Genomic DNA, 12500 nt, shown 5'->3' on the forward strand with positions numbered 1-12500 from the left:
CTTTGCAGCCCAGTACTTTTGGAATTTTTCAGTAATTATCTAAAAGTTTTGCATAAATAAAAAAAAAAAAAAAAAAAAAGAGTCAATGCCCAGTCTTAGAAAACCGAAACAGGTTTGGGCCTGGTTAGTACTTTTGAAAATTTTCACTAATTGTCTAATAATCTTGCAAAAAAAAAAAAAAAAAAAAAGAGTCAATGCCCAGTCTTAGAAAACCGAAACAGGTTTGGGCCAGGTTAGTACTTTTGGAAATTTTCAGTAATTATGTAATAAATTTGCAAAAAAAAAATTAAATAAATAAAGAGTCAATGCCCAATCTCAGAATCTAAGCAGGTTTGGGCCCAGTTAGTACTTGGATGGGAGACTGCCTGGAAATACCGATTATAGTGGCTGATCTTTAAATAGCCCTCTCTTTGCAGCCTCGTTCGCTTACGGCCATACCAGCATGGCTATGCCCGATCTCGTCTGATCTCGGAAGCTAAGCAGGTTTGGGCCTGGTTAGTACTTGGATGGGAGACCGCCTGGGAATACCAGGTGATGTAAGCATTTAGGTTTCCTTCTCTACTTATATAATGCACTGGCAGTTATAGTGGCTGATCTTTAAATAGCCCTCTCTTTGCAGCCTCCTTCGCTTACGGCCATACCAGCCTGGCTATGCCCGATCTCGTCTGATCTCGGAAGCTAAGCAGGTTTGGGCCTGGTTAGTACTTGGATGGGAGACCGCCTGGGAATACCAGGTGCTGTAAGCTTTTAGCTTTCCTTCTCTACTTATATAATGCACTGGCGGTTATAGTGGCTGATCTTTAAATAGCCCTCTCTTTGCAGCCTAGTACTTTTGGAATATTTCAGTAATTATCTAAGAGTTTTGCATAAATTAAAAAAAAAAAAAAAAAAAGAGTCAATGCCCAGTCTTAGAAAACCGAAACAGGTTTGGGCCTGGTTAGTACTTTTGAAAATTTTCACTAATTGTCTAATAATCTTGCAAAAAAAAAAAAAAAAAAAAAAAGAGTCAATGCCCAGTCTTAGAAAACCGAAACAGGTTTGGGCCAGGTTAGTACTTTTGGAAATTTTCAGTAATTATGTAATAAATTTGCAAAATTTTTTTTAAATAAATAAAGAGTCAATGCCCAATCTCAGAATCTAAGCAGGTTTGGGCCCAGTTAGTACTTGGATGGGAGACTGCCTGGAAATACCGATTATAGTGGCTGATCTTTAAATAGCCCTCTCTTTGCAGCCTCGTTCGCTTATGGCCATACCAGCATGGCTATGCCCGATCTCGTCTGATCTCGGAAGCTAAGCAGGTTTGAGCCTGGTTAGTACTTGGATGGGAGACCGCCTGGGAATACCAGGTGCTGTAAGCTTTTAGGTTTCCTTCTCTACTTATATAATGCACTGGCAGTTATAGTGGCTGATCTTTAAATAGCCCTCTCTTTGCAGCCTCCTTCGCTTACGGCCAAACCAGCCTGGCTATGCCCGATCTCGTCTGATCTCGGAAGCTAAGCAGGTTTGGGCCTGGTTAGTACTTGGATGGGAGACCGCCTGGGAATACCAGGTGCTGTAAGCTTTTAGGTTTCCTTCTCTACTTATATAATGCACTGGCGGTTATAGTGGCTGATCTTTAAATAGCCCTCTCTTTGCAGCCCAGTACTTTTGGAATTTTTCAGTAATTATCTAAAAGTTTTGCATAAATAAAAAAAAAAAAAAAAAAAAAAGAGTCAATGCCCAGTCTTAGAAAACCGAAACAGGTTTGGGCCTGGTTAGTACTTTTGAAAATTTTCACTAATTGTCTAATAATCTTGCAAAAAAAAAAAAAAAAAAAAGAGTCAATGCCCAGTCTTAGAAAACCGAAACAGGTTTGGGCCAGGTTAGTACTTTTGGAAATTTTCAGTAATTATGTAATAAATTTGCAAAAAATTTTTTAAATAAATAAAGAGTCAATGCCCAATCTCAGAATCTAAGCAGGTTTGGGCCCAGTTAGTACTTGGATGGGAGACTACCTGGAAATACCGATTATAGTGGCTGATCTTTAAATAGCCCTCTCTTTGCAGCCTCGTTCGCTTACGGCCATACCAGCATGGCTATGCCCGATCTCGTCTGATCTCGGAAGCTAAGCAGGTTTGGGCCTGGTTAGTACTTGGATGGGAGAGCGCCTGGGAATACCAGGTGCTGTAAGCTTTTAGGTTTCCTTCTCTACTTATATAATGCACTGGCAGTTATAGTGGCTGATCTTTAAATAGCCCTCTCTTTGCAGCCTCCTTCGCTTACGGCCATACCAGCCTGGCTATGCCCGATCTCGTCTGATCTCGGAAGCTAAGCAGGTTTGGGCCTGGTTAGTACTTGGATGGGAGACCGCCTGGGAATACCAGGTGCTGTAAGCTTTTAGGTTTCCTTCTCTACTTATATAATGCACTGGCGGTTATAGTGGCTGATCTTTAAATAGCCCTCTCTTTGCAGCCCAGTACTTTTGGAATTTTTCAGTAATTATCTAAGAGTTTTGCATAAAAAAAAAAAAAAAAAAAAAAAAAGAGTCAATGCCCAGTCTTAGAAAACCGATACAGGTTTGGGCCTGTTTAGTAGTTTTGGAACTTTTCACTAATTGTCTAATAATCTAGCAAAAAAAAAAAAAAAAAAAAAAGAGTCAATGCCCAGTCTTAGAAAACCGAAACAGGTTTGGGCCTGTTTAGTAGTTTTGGAACTTTTCATTAATTGTCTAATAATCTAGCAAAAAAAAAAAAAAAAAAAAAGAGTCAATGCCCAGTCTTAGAAAACCGAAACAGGTTTGGGCCTGGTTAGTACTTTTGGAAATTTTCAGTAATTATGTAATAAATTTGCAAAAAAAAAAATTAAATAAATAAAGAGTCAATGCCCAATCTCAGAATCTAAGCAGGTTTGGGCCCAGTTAGTACTTGGATGGGAGACTGCCTGGAAATACCGATTATAGTGGCTGATCTTTAAATAGCCCTCTCTTTGCAGCCTCGTTCGCTTACGGCCATACCAGCCTGGCTATGCCCGATCTCGTCTGATCTCGGAAGCTAAGCAGGTTTGGGCCTGGTTAGTACTTGGATGGGAGACCGCCTGGGAATACCAGGTGATGTAAGCATTTAGGTTTCCTTCTCTACTTATATAATGCACTGGCAGTTATAGTGGCTGATCTTTAAATAGCCCTCTCTTTGCAGCCTCCTTCGCTTACGGCCATACCAGCCTGGCTATGCCCGATCTCGTCTGATCTCGGAAGCTAAGCAGGTTTGGGCCTGGTTAGTACTTGGATGGGAGACCGCCTGGGAATACCAGGTGCTGTAAGCTTTTAGCTTTCCTTCTCTACTTATATAATGCACTGGCGGTTATAGTGGCTGATCTTTAAATAGCCCTCTCTTTGCAGCCTAGTACTTTTGGAATATTTCAGTAATTATCTAAGAGTTTTGCATAAATAAAAAAAAAAAAAAAAAAAAAGAGTCAATGCCCAGTCTTAGAAAACCGAAACAGGTTTGGGCCTGGTTAGTACTTTTGAAAATTTTCACTAATTGTCTAATAATCTTGCAAAAAAAAAAAAAAAAAAAAAAGAGTCAATGCCCAGTCTTAGAAAACCGAAACAGGTTTGGGCCAGGTTAGTACTTTTGGAAATTTTCAGTAATTATGTAATAAATTTGCAAAATTTTTTTTAAATAAATAAAGAGTCAATGCCCAATCTCAGAATCTAAGCAGGTTTGGGCCCAGTTAGTACTTGGATGGGAGACTGCCTGGAAATACCGATTATAGTGGCTGATCTTTAAATAGCCCTCTCTTTGCAGCCTCGTTCGCTTACGGCCATACCAGCATGGCTATGCCCGATCTCGTCTGATCTCGGAAGCTAAGCAGGTTTGAGCCTGGTTAGTACTTGGATGGGAGACCGCCTGGGAATACCAGGTGCTGTAAGCTTTTAGGTTTCCTTCTCTACTTATATAATGCACTGGCAGTTATAGTGGCTGATCTTTAAATAGCCCTCTCTTTGCAGCCTCCTTCGCTTACGGCCATACCAGCCTGGCTATGCCCGATCTCGTCTGATCTCGGAAGCTAAGCAGGTTTGGGCCTGGTTAGTACTTGGATGGGAGACCGCCTGGGAATACCAGGTGCTGTAAGCTTTTAGGTTTCCTTCTCTACTTATATAATGCACTGGCAGTTATAGTGGCTGATCTTTAAATAGCCCTCTCTTTGCAGCCCAGTACTTTTGGAATTTTTCAGTAATTATCTAAAAGTTTTGCATAAATAAAAAAATAAAAAAAAAAAGAGTCAATGCCCAGTCTTAGAAAACCGAAACAGGTTTGGGCCTGGTTAGTACTTTTGAAAATTTTCACTAATTGTCTAATAATCTTGCAAAAAAAAAAAAAAAAAAAAGAGTCAATGCCCAGTCTTAGAAAACCGAAACAGGTTTGGGCCAGGTTAGTACTTTTGGAAATTTTCAGTAATTATGTAATAAATTTGCAAAATTTTTTTTAAATAAATAAAGAGTCAATGCCCAATCTCAGAATCTAAGCAGGTTTGGGCCCAGTTAGTACTTGGATGGGAGACTACCTGGAAATACCGATTATAGTGGCTGATCTTTAAATAGCCCTCTCTTTGCAGCCTCGTTCGCTTACGGCCATACCAGCATGGCTATGCCCGATCTCGTCTGATCTCGGAAGCTAAGCAGGTTTGGGCCTGGTTAGTACTTGGATGGGAGAGCGCCTGGGAATACCAGGTGCTGTAAGCTTTTAGGTTTCCTTCTCTACTTATATAATGCACTGGCAGTTATAGTGGCTGATCTTTAAATAGCCCTCTCTTTGCAGCCTCCTTCGCTTACGGCCATACCAGCCTGGCTATGCCCGATCTCGTCTGATCTCGGAAGCTAAGCAGGTTTGGGCCTGGTTAGTACTTGGATGGGAGACCGCCTGGGAATACCAGGTGCTGTAAGCTTTTAGGTTTCCTTCTCTACTTATATAATGCACTGGCGGTTATAGTGGCTGATCTTTAAATAGCCCTCTCTTTGCAGCCCAGTACTTTTGGAATTTTTCAGTAATTATCTAAGAGTTTTGCATAAATAAAAAAAAAAAAAAAAAAAAAGAGTCAATGCCCAGTCTTAGAAAACCGAAACAGGTTTGGGCCTGTTTAGTAGTTTTGGAACTTTTCACTAATTGTCTAATAATCTAGCAAAAAAAAAAAAAAAAAAAAAAGAGTCAATGCCCAGTCTTAGAAAACCGAAACAGGTTTGGGCCTGTTTAGTAGTTTTGGAACTTTTCATTAATTGTCTAATAATCTAGCAAAAAAAAAAAAAAAAAAAAAGAGTCAATGCCCAGTCTTAGAAAACCGAAACAGGTTTGGGCCTGGTTAGTACTTTTGGAAATTTTCAGTAATTATGTAATAAATTTGCAAAAAAAAAAATTAAATAAATAAAGAGTCAATGCCCAATCTCAGAATCTAAGCAGGTTTGGGCCCAGTTAGTACTTGGATGGGAGACTGCTTGGAAATACCGATTATAGTGGCTGTTCTTTAAATAGCCCTCTCTTTGCAGCCTCCTTCGCTTACGGCCATACCAGCCTGGCTATGCCCGATCTCGTCTGATCTCGGAAGCTAAGCAGGTTTGGGCCTGGTTAGTACTTGGATGGGAGACCGCCTTGGAATACCAGGTGCTGTAAGCTTTTAGGTTTCCTTCTCTACTTATATAATGCACTGGCAGTTATAGTGGCTGATCTTTAAATAGCCCTCTCTTTGCAGCCTCCTTCGCTTACGGCCATACCAGCCTGAGCACGCCCTAGTGGAAGCAGGAAGTGGTACAGCTTGCAGGGGATATCAAACAACAAGTGTGGAGATTTGAAAATTGGAAACTGAAGCCTTGATGTTAAAAACAACCGTTTTAAAAAAGGGGAACTGGTTTGCGTTTAAGTCATTTAATCCCCAAACAGCATTTGCTGTTTGGGGATAAATACTTTCTGTACTGAGAAGGACATAACACGGTGTAACAAATGGAGAATGCAAAAGGCCAGGAGAAAAGGAACACAAGAGAAATGGACGGAGAGCTGGGCCAAAGAAAAAGGCATTATGAAAAGAGGCTCACAGTGCTGGTGGAAATAGAAGGAGAAGATAGACTAACAATGATGGAGATACTGAAGAAAGTAAGAGAAGAATGTGGAGTGGTGATCGGATGTAGATTCAAAACACCGAAAGAATATGAGTTGACAATGGAGGAGGACAAAGGAAAGAAGAAATTGTTGGACGGGCTTAAGATAAAGAATAGTCGGGTGATGGCGAAAGAGGTAGACTGTATGGAGATGGTGGTCTCGTTCCTTGGGTTACCAATGTACATACAGGATGAAGAGATACTAAGAAAGCTGTCAGAATGGGGAGTTAAAGCGGCCTCAAGTGTTAGAAGGAGAATGTGGCCGGGGACGGATATCGCTGATGGAACAAGATTTTTAAAGGTAAAGTTCAATGAGGTGGTAAAATCACTGCCGTATTCAACAAAGTTTGAGACATTAGGAGGGACTGAGCACTTCAGAGTAATACATGATAGGCAAGTGAAAGTCTGTCGCCTGTGCATTCAGCCAGGCCATATTGTAAGAGACTGTCCAAGCTTCAGATGTTTTAAATGTCAAAAGCAAGGCCATTACGCGAGAGAGTGCAAGGAAGAGAACTGCAATATGTGCAATATGCGACCTGGATTATGTGTGTGTGAAACCCCAGCAGAGATAGGTGAGAGAAACAGCAATGGGAAGGATTCGAATCAGTATGAAGTGGATGAGGAGGTGGAGATCGAAGGAGAGGTAGGTGAAATGACTGGACAAGAAGAGAGAAGTGATGTATGGAGTTGGGAAGAAAGAACAACGGAGTGGAGAGCGATTGTGGATGTGAGTGATCAAGAGGAGGATGCTTCAGGGAGGAGATGGAGAGAGAGAGAGAAAAAAAAGGAAGAGAAGGAAGCGGAACCTGGAAAAAAGATGGAAAGGAACGTCTTGGAGTGTGAAGACAGAGAAGGGGAGGGAATGAAAGCTGATGGCAAGAGTCAGGAGGGTGACAATGCGAAAAGGCAAGAAGAAATGTTGCAGGCGGAGAGAGCTGGAGGGAAGAGAGAGGTGCCAGAAAATCCGGTGACAATTGAGGACGAGGACATGGACACAAGCAAAAGGGAAAGGGTGCAGAAGAAAAGAAAGAAGAAACAAATAGAGGAGCACACGACAGAAAGTAAGTGTCTGGAATTAACAAAATGAGGATGATTCTGTTAAAAACGACAATACTTGCTATGTGGGGCTTTATGAACATTGCCTGTTTGAATAGCAATGGATTAAGAGATGTAAATAAGTTTGAGAAGGTGAAGGGATTGTTAAAAGCTGAAATATTCTGTTTGCAAGAAACACATTGGTCTGATGATATAATGGACAACATAAGGAAGAGGTGGGAAGGGGAAATTTTTGTGAATCATGGGAACGCAAAATCCTGCGGCGTGGCAACTCTTATAAAAGGAGATATATTGAATAATGTGAAGCAAGTATACAAGGATGGTAATGGAAGACTGTTAGTGACTGAATTTGTGTTCCAAAATGAATGTTTCAGGCTGATAAACATTTATGCACCTAATATTGAAAACGAAAGAAAAGAAATCTTTAAAGAAATTAAGCCGTTATGTAAAGGCAACTTTATTATAGTTGGGGATTTCAACGTATGGTGCACGAGACTGGATGCATCAAGTAGCGCAAACTTTAAATCAGATGCATCCAGGAAATATCTAACTGAATGGATGCAAGATGACGATATAGTTGATGTATGGAGGGAAGGAAATCCCTACAAAAAAGACTTCTCTAGAAGACAATTGGTGATGGGTGTTTTAAAACAGAGCAGAATAGATTTATGTTTAACCAAAAGGGAAATGTTAAAATATGTAAAAAATGTGAAATATAAGTTTGTGGGAATAAGTGACCATGCTATGATGATGGTTAAGATGGATGTAAATGAGGTGGAGAGGGGGGGAGGAATGTGGTGTTTGAATGCAGACTTGCTAAAAGAAGAGACATACAAAGAAAATATAAAAAAATGTATAGATTATGAAATGCAAAATGTGTTATTTGATGAAAATGTATGTGAGTGGTGGGAAAAAATGAAAGGGACAATTAAAAAAAGAAGTATTAGATATGCAAAACAAAGGGATTTTATGAGAAGGAGTAAAATTGAGGATATGCAAAATGAATTGAAGAGGGAAGCAGAAAAAATAGAAGGTAATCCTGAGCAAGACAAAGAACGCTTTATGCAAATAAAAGCAGAAATAGAAGAGTATGAAAAAGAAAAAAGTAAGGGTGCAATAATAAGGAGTAGAGCACAGTATGCATTAGAGGGAGAACGAAGCACGAAGTTCTTTCTAAACTTAGAAAAGAAAAAACAGAGGAAAAAGCATATAACAGAGCTGGAAAATGAAAAAGATGAGAAGATTACTGATTATGTGGGGATAATAAGAGAAGTAGAAATATTTTATAAAAAGCTATTTAGGAAAGAAGGGGTAAAACGGGAGTGTGTGGATGAAGTTTTAAATACTGTGAGTAAAAGGTTAAGTGAAAACGAGAAAAATATATGTGAGAGTGATATAACTATCGAAGAAATAAAAGAAGCAATAAAACAGACAAAAAAGAACAAAAGCCCAGGCTCAGATGGCTTAACGCATGAGTTTTATAAGACCTTTGAAGAGATTGTATCACCAATATTGTTGAAGGTTTATAGGAGTATGGAAGAGAGAGGGGAAATGCCAGAGTCTATGGGGTTAGGAGTAATTACAATACTATATAAAAATAAAGGAAGTCCACTTAAGCTAGGGAATTATAGACCATTGAGTCTTCTAAACACAGATTATAAAATATTGACAAAAGTGCTGGCAAATAAGATAAAAGAGGTAGTAGGATCAATAGTATCATTAAGCCAAGCCTATAGCATAAATGGTAGAGACATTACAGACACAATTTGCACAATAAGAGACGTAGTAGAAGGGATGGGGAAAGATGGGAAAGGGGGATTGGTTTTATCTATAGACTTAAATAAGGCATTTGACAGGGTGGAACACAGCTTTATAGAACAGACAATGGGGAGATTTGGGTTTGGAGAGAGGATGCAAAAGTGGATAAAAATAATATATGGAAATGCTAAAAGTTGTGTTAAAGTTAATGGGATGTTAACTGACCCCTTCCCTTTAGAGAGGTCAGTACGGCAAGGTTGTCCGTTGTCTGCAATATTATATTCAATAACAGCCGAGCCGCTGGCGACACTAATAAAAAAAGATAAGGAAATTAAAGGTATTCAAATACCAAAGGGGGGATTTAGTGTAATACACCAATATGCAGATGATACAACTTTTACAGTTAGGGATATAGAGAGTATAAATAAAATAAGAAAACAGATAGAAAAATATGGGGAAGCGTCAGGTGCAAAAATAAATGTTGATAAATCTGAAATAATGAGTATAGGAGGAGTAAGGGTTGAAGGGTCAGATATTCCATTCAGAATAACGAAAGACTTTATAAAAATTTTAGGGGTAAACGTAGGAGAGAATGCAAAAGAGGCAAGGGATGCAACATGGTCAGGGGTGCTAAACAAAATCAAGCAAGTGTTACAGTATTGGAGACTAAGGGAATTAAGACTAAGAGGGAAAGTTGTGGTGGTTAATTCTTTATTGTTATCTAAATGTAATTATGTGTTGGGAGCAATTGATTTACCAGACTGGGTGTTAAATGGAATAAAAGAGGCTGTGAATAATTTTGTATGGGGTGGGAAAAGAGCAAAAATATCAGCAAAAACATTAATAGCAGATTATAGTGAGGGGGGGTTAAATTTGGTAGATTTAGATGTGAAAAGGAAGGCAATAAGAGTTAAGACAGTCAAAAAATATTTATGTGGTAAAGCAGAATATGGTTGGAAGGGGTATATGAGAAAATATTTAAATGAAAGTGGTGGATGTGGTGAAGAGGGAGTGTTTATGGTTTTAAAAAAGCCAATGATTGAAAAGTTGCCGTTGTTTTATCAAGAAGTGTTTACTGCATGGGCTGAATTTGTGATAAATGTAAACTATGAATGTGAAAACATAAATCAAATACACAATCAGCCAATTTTTATGAACCCAAGAATAAGGAGGGGAGGGAAAATGCTCTACAACAGGCTGTTCATGAGAGCGGGGGTAAGGAAAGTAAAGGACTTGGCCTATGAATATGTAAAGGGTTTCTTACCAAATAGGGCAATATATGATTGTGTGGTGGGGTGGGATGATACAATTGACAAAGCAAAAGTGGATGGTGAGTTTGAAAACATTAAAACAAGCCTGCCTGAAAAGTGGGTAGAAGGGATTGAAAGAGAAACTGTTAAAGTGGGAGATTGGGGAATGCCTGAAATGTATATTGTGGAAAATGGGAGAAAAAAGTTTTTGATGGAGATAAATGTGAAAACTATATACCAAATGATGGTCAGAAAGGAAATCAAAGTGCCTGCATCAGAGGCGGTATGGCCAAGACTCTTTCCTGATATGAAGGTAAAGACAATATGGAGAAACTTAAATGTCAAATACAATGGACTGGACTGTGAGAATTTGGACTTTAAGCTACGACACAACAGAATTTATACAAAGGTGGTAATTCATCAAATGAACAAAAATGTGAGTAGAGAATGTGATGTATGTGAGACAGAGGCTGAAACCTTGATGCACATCTTCTTTGAGTGCAAGGAACTTGAGGAGTTTCATGCAAAAATGAAAAAACTGATAAAAGATGGAATAGGAAAGGAGTTTGCAGAGGATGAATGGAAAAAATTGTTTTTATTTGGAGAATGTACAAATTATAAAGATAGAAATGTGAATTTTTGGAATTTGATTTTGAGTAATGCAAGATATGCAATATGGGTGAGGAGGAATATGGCATACTTTGAGAGAAAGAAAGTAGATGTGATTGGAATGTTCAAGAGTATTGTTAGAAAGAGTGTGTATATTATGTGGAAATACCTAAGCAAAGAAGAATTTGAAAAAGCATTTGTAGAAGAAAATGGATTTATAAGTACAACCGAAGGGTTAAGTTTAAAATTTTGAAAAGACAAGGTTATGTTATAGTTAGGTAATTAGTTTTGGTTTGAGTGAAGTAATGTGATTAAAATTCAAAATTGATGCTGTATATGTTAAATTGAATTAACATGTAATACAATTGAAAGTGTAATGTTGGAAATATGAGTTATGTTATTATTATTTTTATGTACCTTTTGATAATAAAAAAAAAAAAAAAAAAAAAAAAAAAAAAAATGCCCGATCTCGTCTGATCTCGGAAGCTAAGCAGGTTTGGGCCTGGTTAGTACTTGGATGGGAGACCGCCTGGGAATACCAGGTGCTGTAAGCTTTTAGGTTTCCTTCTCTACTTATATAATGCACTGGCAGTTATAGTGGCTGATCTTTAAATAGCCCTCTCTTTGCAGCCCAGTACTTTTGGAATTTTTCAGTAATTATCTAAGAGTTTTGCATAAATAAAAAAAAAAAAAAAAAAAAAGAGTCAATGCCCAGTCTTAGAAAACCGAAACAGGTTTGGGCCTGGTTAGTACTTTTGAAAATTTTCACTAATTGTCTAATAATCTTGCAAAAAAAAAAAAAAAAAAAAAAGAGTCAATGCCCAGTCTTAGAAAACCGAAACAGGTTTGGGCCAGGTTAGTACTTTTGGAAATTTTCAGTAATTATGTAATAAATTTGCAAAATTTTTTTTAAATAAATAAAGAGTCAATGCCCAATCTCAGAATCTAAGCAGGTTTGGGCCCAGTTAGTACTTGGATGGGAGACTGCCTGGAAATACCGATTATAGTGGCTGATCTTTAAATAGCCCTCTCTTTGCAGCCTCGTTCGCTTACGGCCATACCAGCATGGCTATGCCCGATCTCGTCTGATCTCGGAAGCTAAGCAGGTTTGAGCCTGGTTAGTACTTGGATGGGAGACCGCCTGGGAATACCAGGTGCTGTAAGCTTTTAGGTTTCCTTCTCTACTTATATAATGCACTGGCAGTTATAGTGGCTGATCTTTAAATAGCCCTCTCTTTGCAGCCTCCTTCGCTTACGGCCATACCAGCCTGGCTATGCCCGATCTCGTCTGATCTCGGAAGCTAAGCAGGTTTGGGCCTGGTTAGTACTTGGATGGGAGACCGCCTGGGAATACCAGGTGCTGTAAGCTTTTAGGTTTCCTTCTCTACTTATATAATGCACTGGCAGTTATAGTGGCTGATCTTTAAATAGCCCTCTCTTTGCAGCCCAGTACTTTTGGAATTTTTCAGTAATTATCTAAAAGTTTTGCATAAATAAAAAAATAAAAAAAAAAAGAGTCAATGCCCAGTCTTAGAAAACCGAAACAGGTTTGGGCCTGGTTAGTACTTTTGAAAATTTTCACTAATTGTCTAATAATCTTGCAAAAAAAAAAAAAAAAAAAAGAGTCAATGCCCAGTCTTAGAAAACCGAAACAGGTTTGGGCCAGGTTAGTACTTTTGGAAATTTTCAGTAATTATGTA

At 38.6% G+C, this 12500-nt stretch overlaps 15 non-coding genes across 15 annotated transcripts; all 15 read left to right on the forward strand.

Moving 5' to 3' along the window:
* Positions 1-424: 424 nt before the first annotated feature.
* LOC132136170 (5S ribosomal RNA) lies at positions 425-543 on the forward strand. The gene has a single exon (XR_009431070.1). It is a non-coding gene; the product is annotated as a 5S ribosomal RNA (ribosomal RNA).
* An 84-nt stretch (positions 544-627) lies between these two features.
* Positions 628-746, forward strand: LOC132135116 (5S ribosomal RNA). The gene has a single exon (XR_009430077.1). It is a non-coding gene; the product is annotated as a 5S ribosomal RNA (ribosomal RNA).
* Positions 747-1239: 493 nt separating this feature from the next.
* On the forward strand, positions 1240-1358 carry LOC132136219 (5S ribosomal RNA). Its single transcript, XR_009431116.1, has one exon. It is a non-coding gene; the product is annotated as a 5S ribosomal RNA (ribosomal RNA).
* An 84-nt stretch (positions 1359-1442) lies between these two features.
* Positions 1443-1561, forward strand: LOC132135386 (5S ribosomal RNA). The gene has a single exon (XR_009430333.1). It is a non-coding gene; the product is annotated as a 5S ribosomal RNA (ribosomal RNA).
* Positions 1562-2053: 492 nt separating this feature from the next.
* On the forward strand, positions 2054-2172 carry LOC132136200 (5S ribosomal RNA). Its single transcript, XR_009431098.1, has one exon. It is a non-coding gene; the product is annotated as a 5S ribosomal RNA (ribosomal RNA).
* An 84-nt stretch (positions 2173-2256) lies between these two features.
* LOC132135117 (5S ribosomal RNA) lies at positions 2257-2375 on the forward strand. The gene has a single exon (XR_009430078.1). It is a non-coding gene; the product is annotated as a 5S ribosomal RNA (ribosomal RNA).
* A 603-nt stretch (positions 2376-2978) lies between these two features.
* On the forward strand, positions 2979-3097 carry LOC132135920 (5S ribosomal RNA). The gene has a single exon (XR_009430835.1). It is a non-coding gene; the product is annotated as a 5S ribosomal RNA (ribosomal RNA).
* Positions 3098-3181: 84 nt separating this feature from the next.
* Positions 3182-3300, forward strand: LOC132135118 (5S ribosomal RNA). Its single transcript, XR_009430079.1, has one exon. It is a non-coding gene; the product is annotated as a 5S ribosomal RNA (ribosomal RNA).
* Positions 3301-3793: 493 nt separating this feature from the next.
* On the forward strand, positions 3794-3912 carry LOC132136137 (5S ribosomal RNA). Its single transcript, XR_009431038.1, has one exon. It is a non-coding gene; the product is annotated as a 5S ribosomal RNA (ribosomal RNA).
* An 84-nt stretch (positions 3913-3996) lies between these two features.
* LOC132135119 (5S ribosomal RNA) lies at positions 3997-4115 on the forward strand. The gene has a single exon (XR_009430080.1). It is a non-coding gene; the product is annotated as a 5S ribosomal RNA (ribosomal RNA).
* A 489-nt stretch (positions 4116-4604) lies between these two features.
* LOC132136201 (5S ribosomal RNA) lies at positions 4605-4723 on the forward strand. The gene has a single exon (XR_009431099.1). It is a non-coding gene; the product is annotated as a 5S ribosomal RNA (ribosomal RNA).
* An 84-nt stretch (positions 4724-4807) lies between these two features.
* LOC132135120 (5S ribosomal RNA) lies at positions 4808-4926 on the forward strand. The gene has a single exon (XR_009430081.1). It is a non-coding gene; the product is annotated as a 5S ribosomal RNA (ribosomal RNA).
* A 603-nt stretch (positions 4927-5529) lies between these two features.
* On the forward strand, positions 5530-5648 carry LOC132135401 (5S ribosomal RNA). Its single transcript, XR_009430347.1, has one exon. It is a non-coding gene; the product is annotated as a 5S ribosomal RNA (ribosomal RNA).
* A 6199-nt stretch (positions 5649-11847) lies between these two features.
* LOC132136139 (5S ribosomal RNA) lies at positions 11848-11966 on the forward strand. The gene has a single exon (XR_009431040.1). It is a non-coding gene; the product is annotated as a 5S ribosomal RNA (ribosomal RNA).
* Positions 11967-12050: 84 nt separating this feature from the next.
* Positions 12051-12169, forward strand: LOC132135121 (5S ribosomal RNA). The gene has a single exon (XR_009430082.1). It is a non-coding gene; the product is annotated as a 5S ribosomal RNA (ribosomal RNA).
* Positions 12170-12500: the final 331 nt, after the last annotated feature.

The sequence above is a fragment of the Carassius carassius genome, unplaced genomic scaffold (assembly GCF_963082965.1).
Source record: "Carassius carassius unplaced genomic scaffold, fCarCar2.1 SCAFFOLD_60, whole genome shotgun sequence".
NCBI lineage: Eukaryota > Metazoa > Chordata > Actinopteri > Cypriniformes > Cyprinidae > Carassius > Carassius carassius.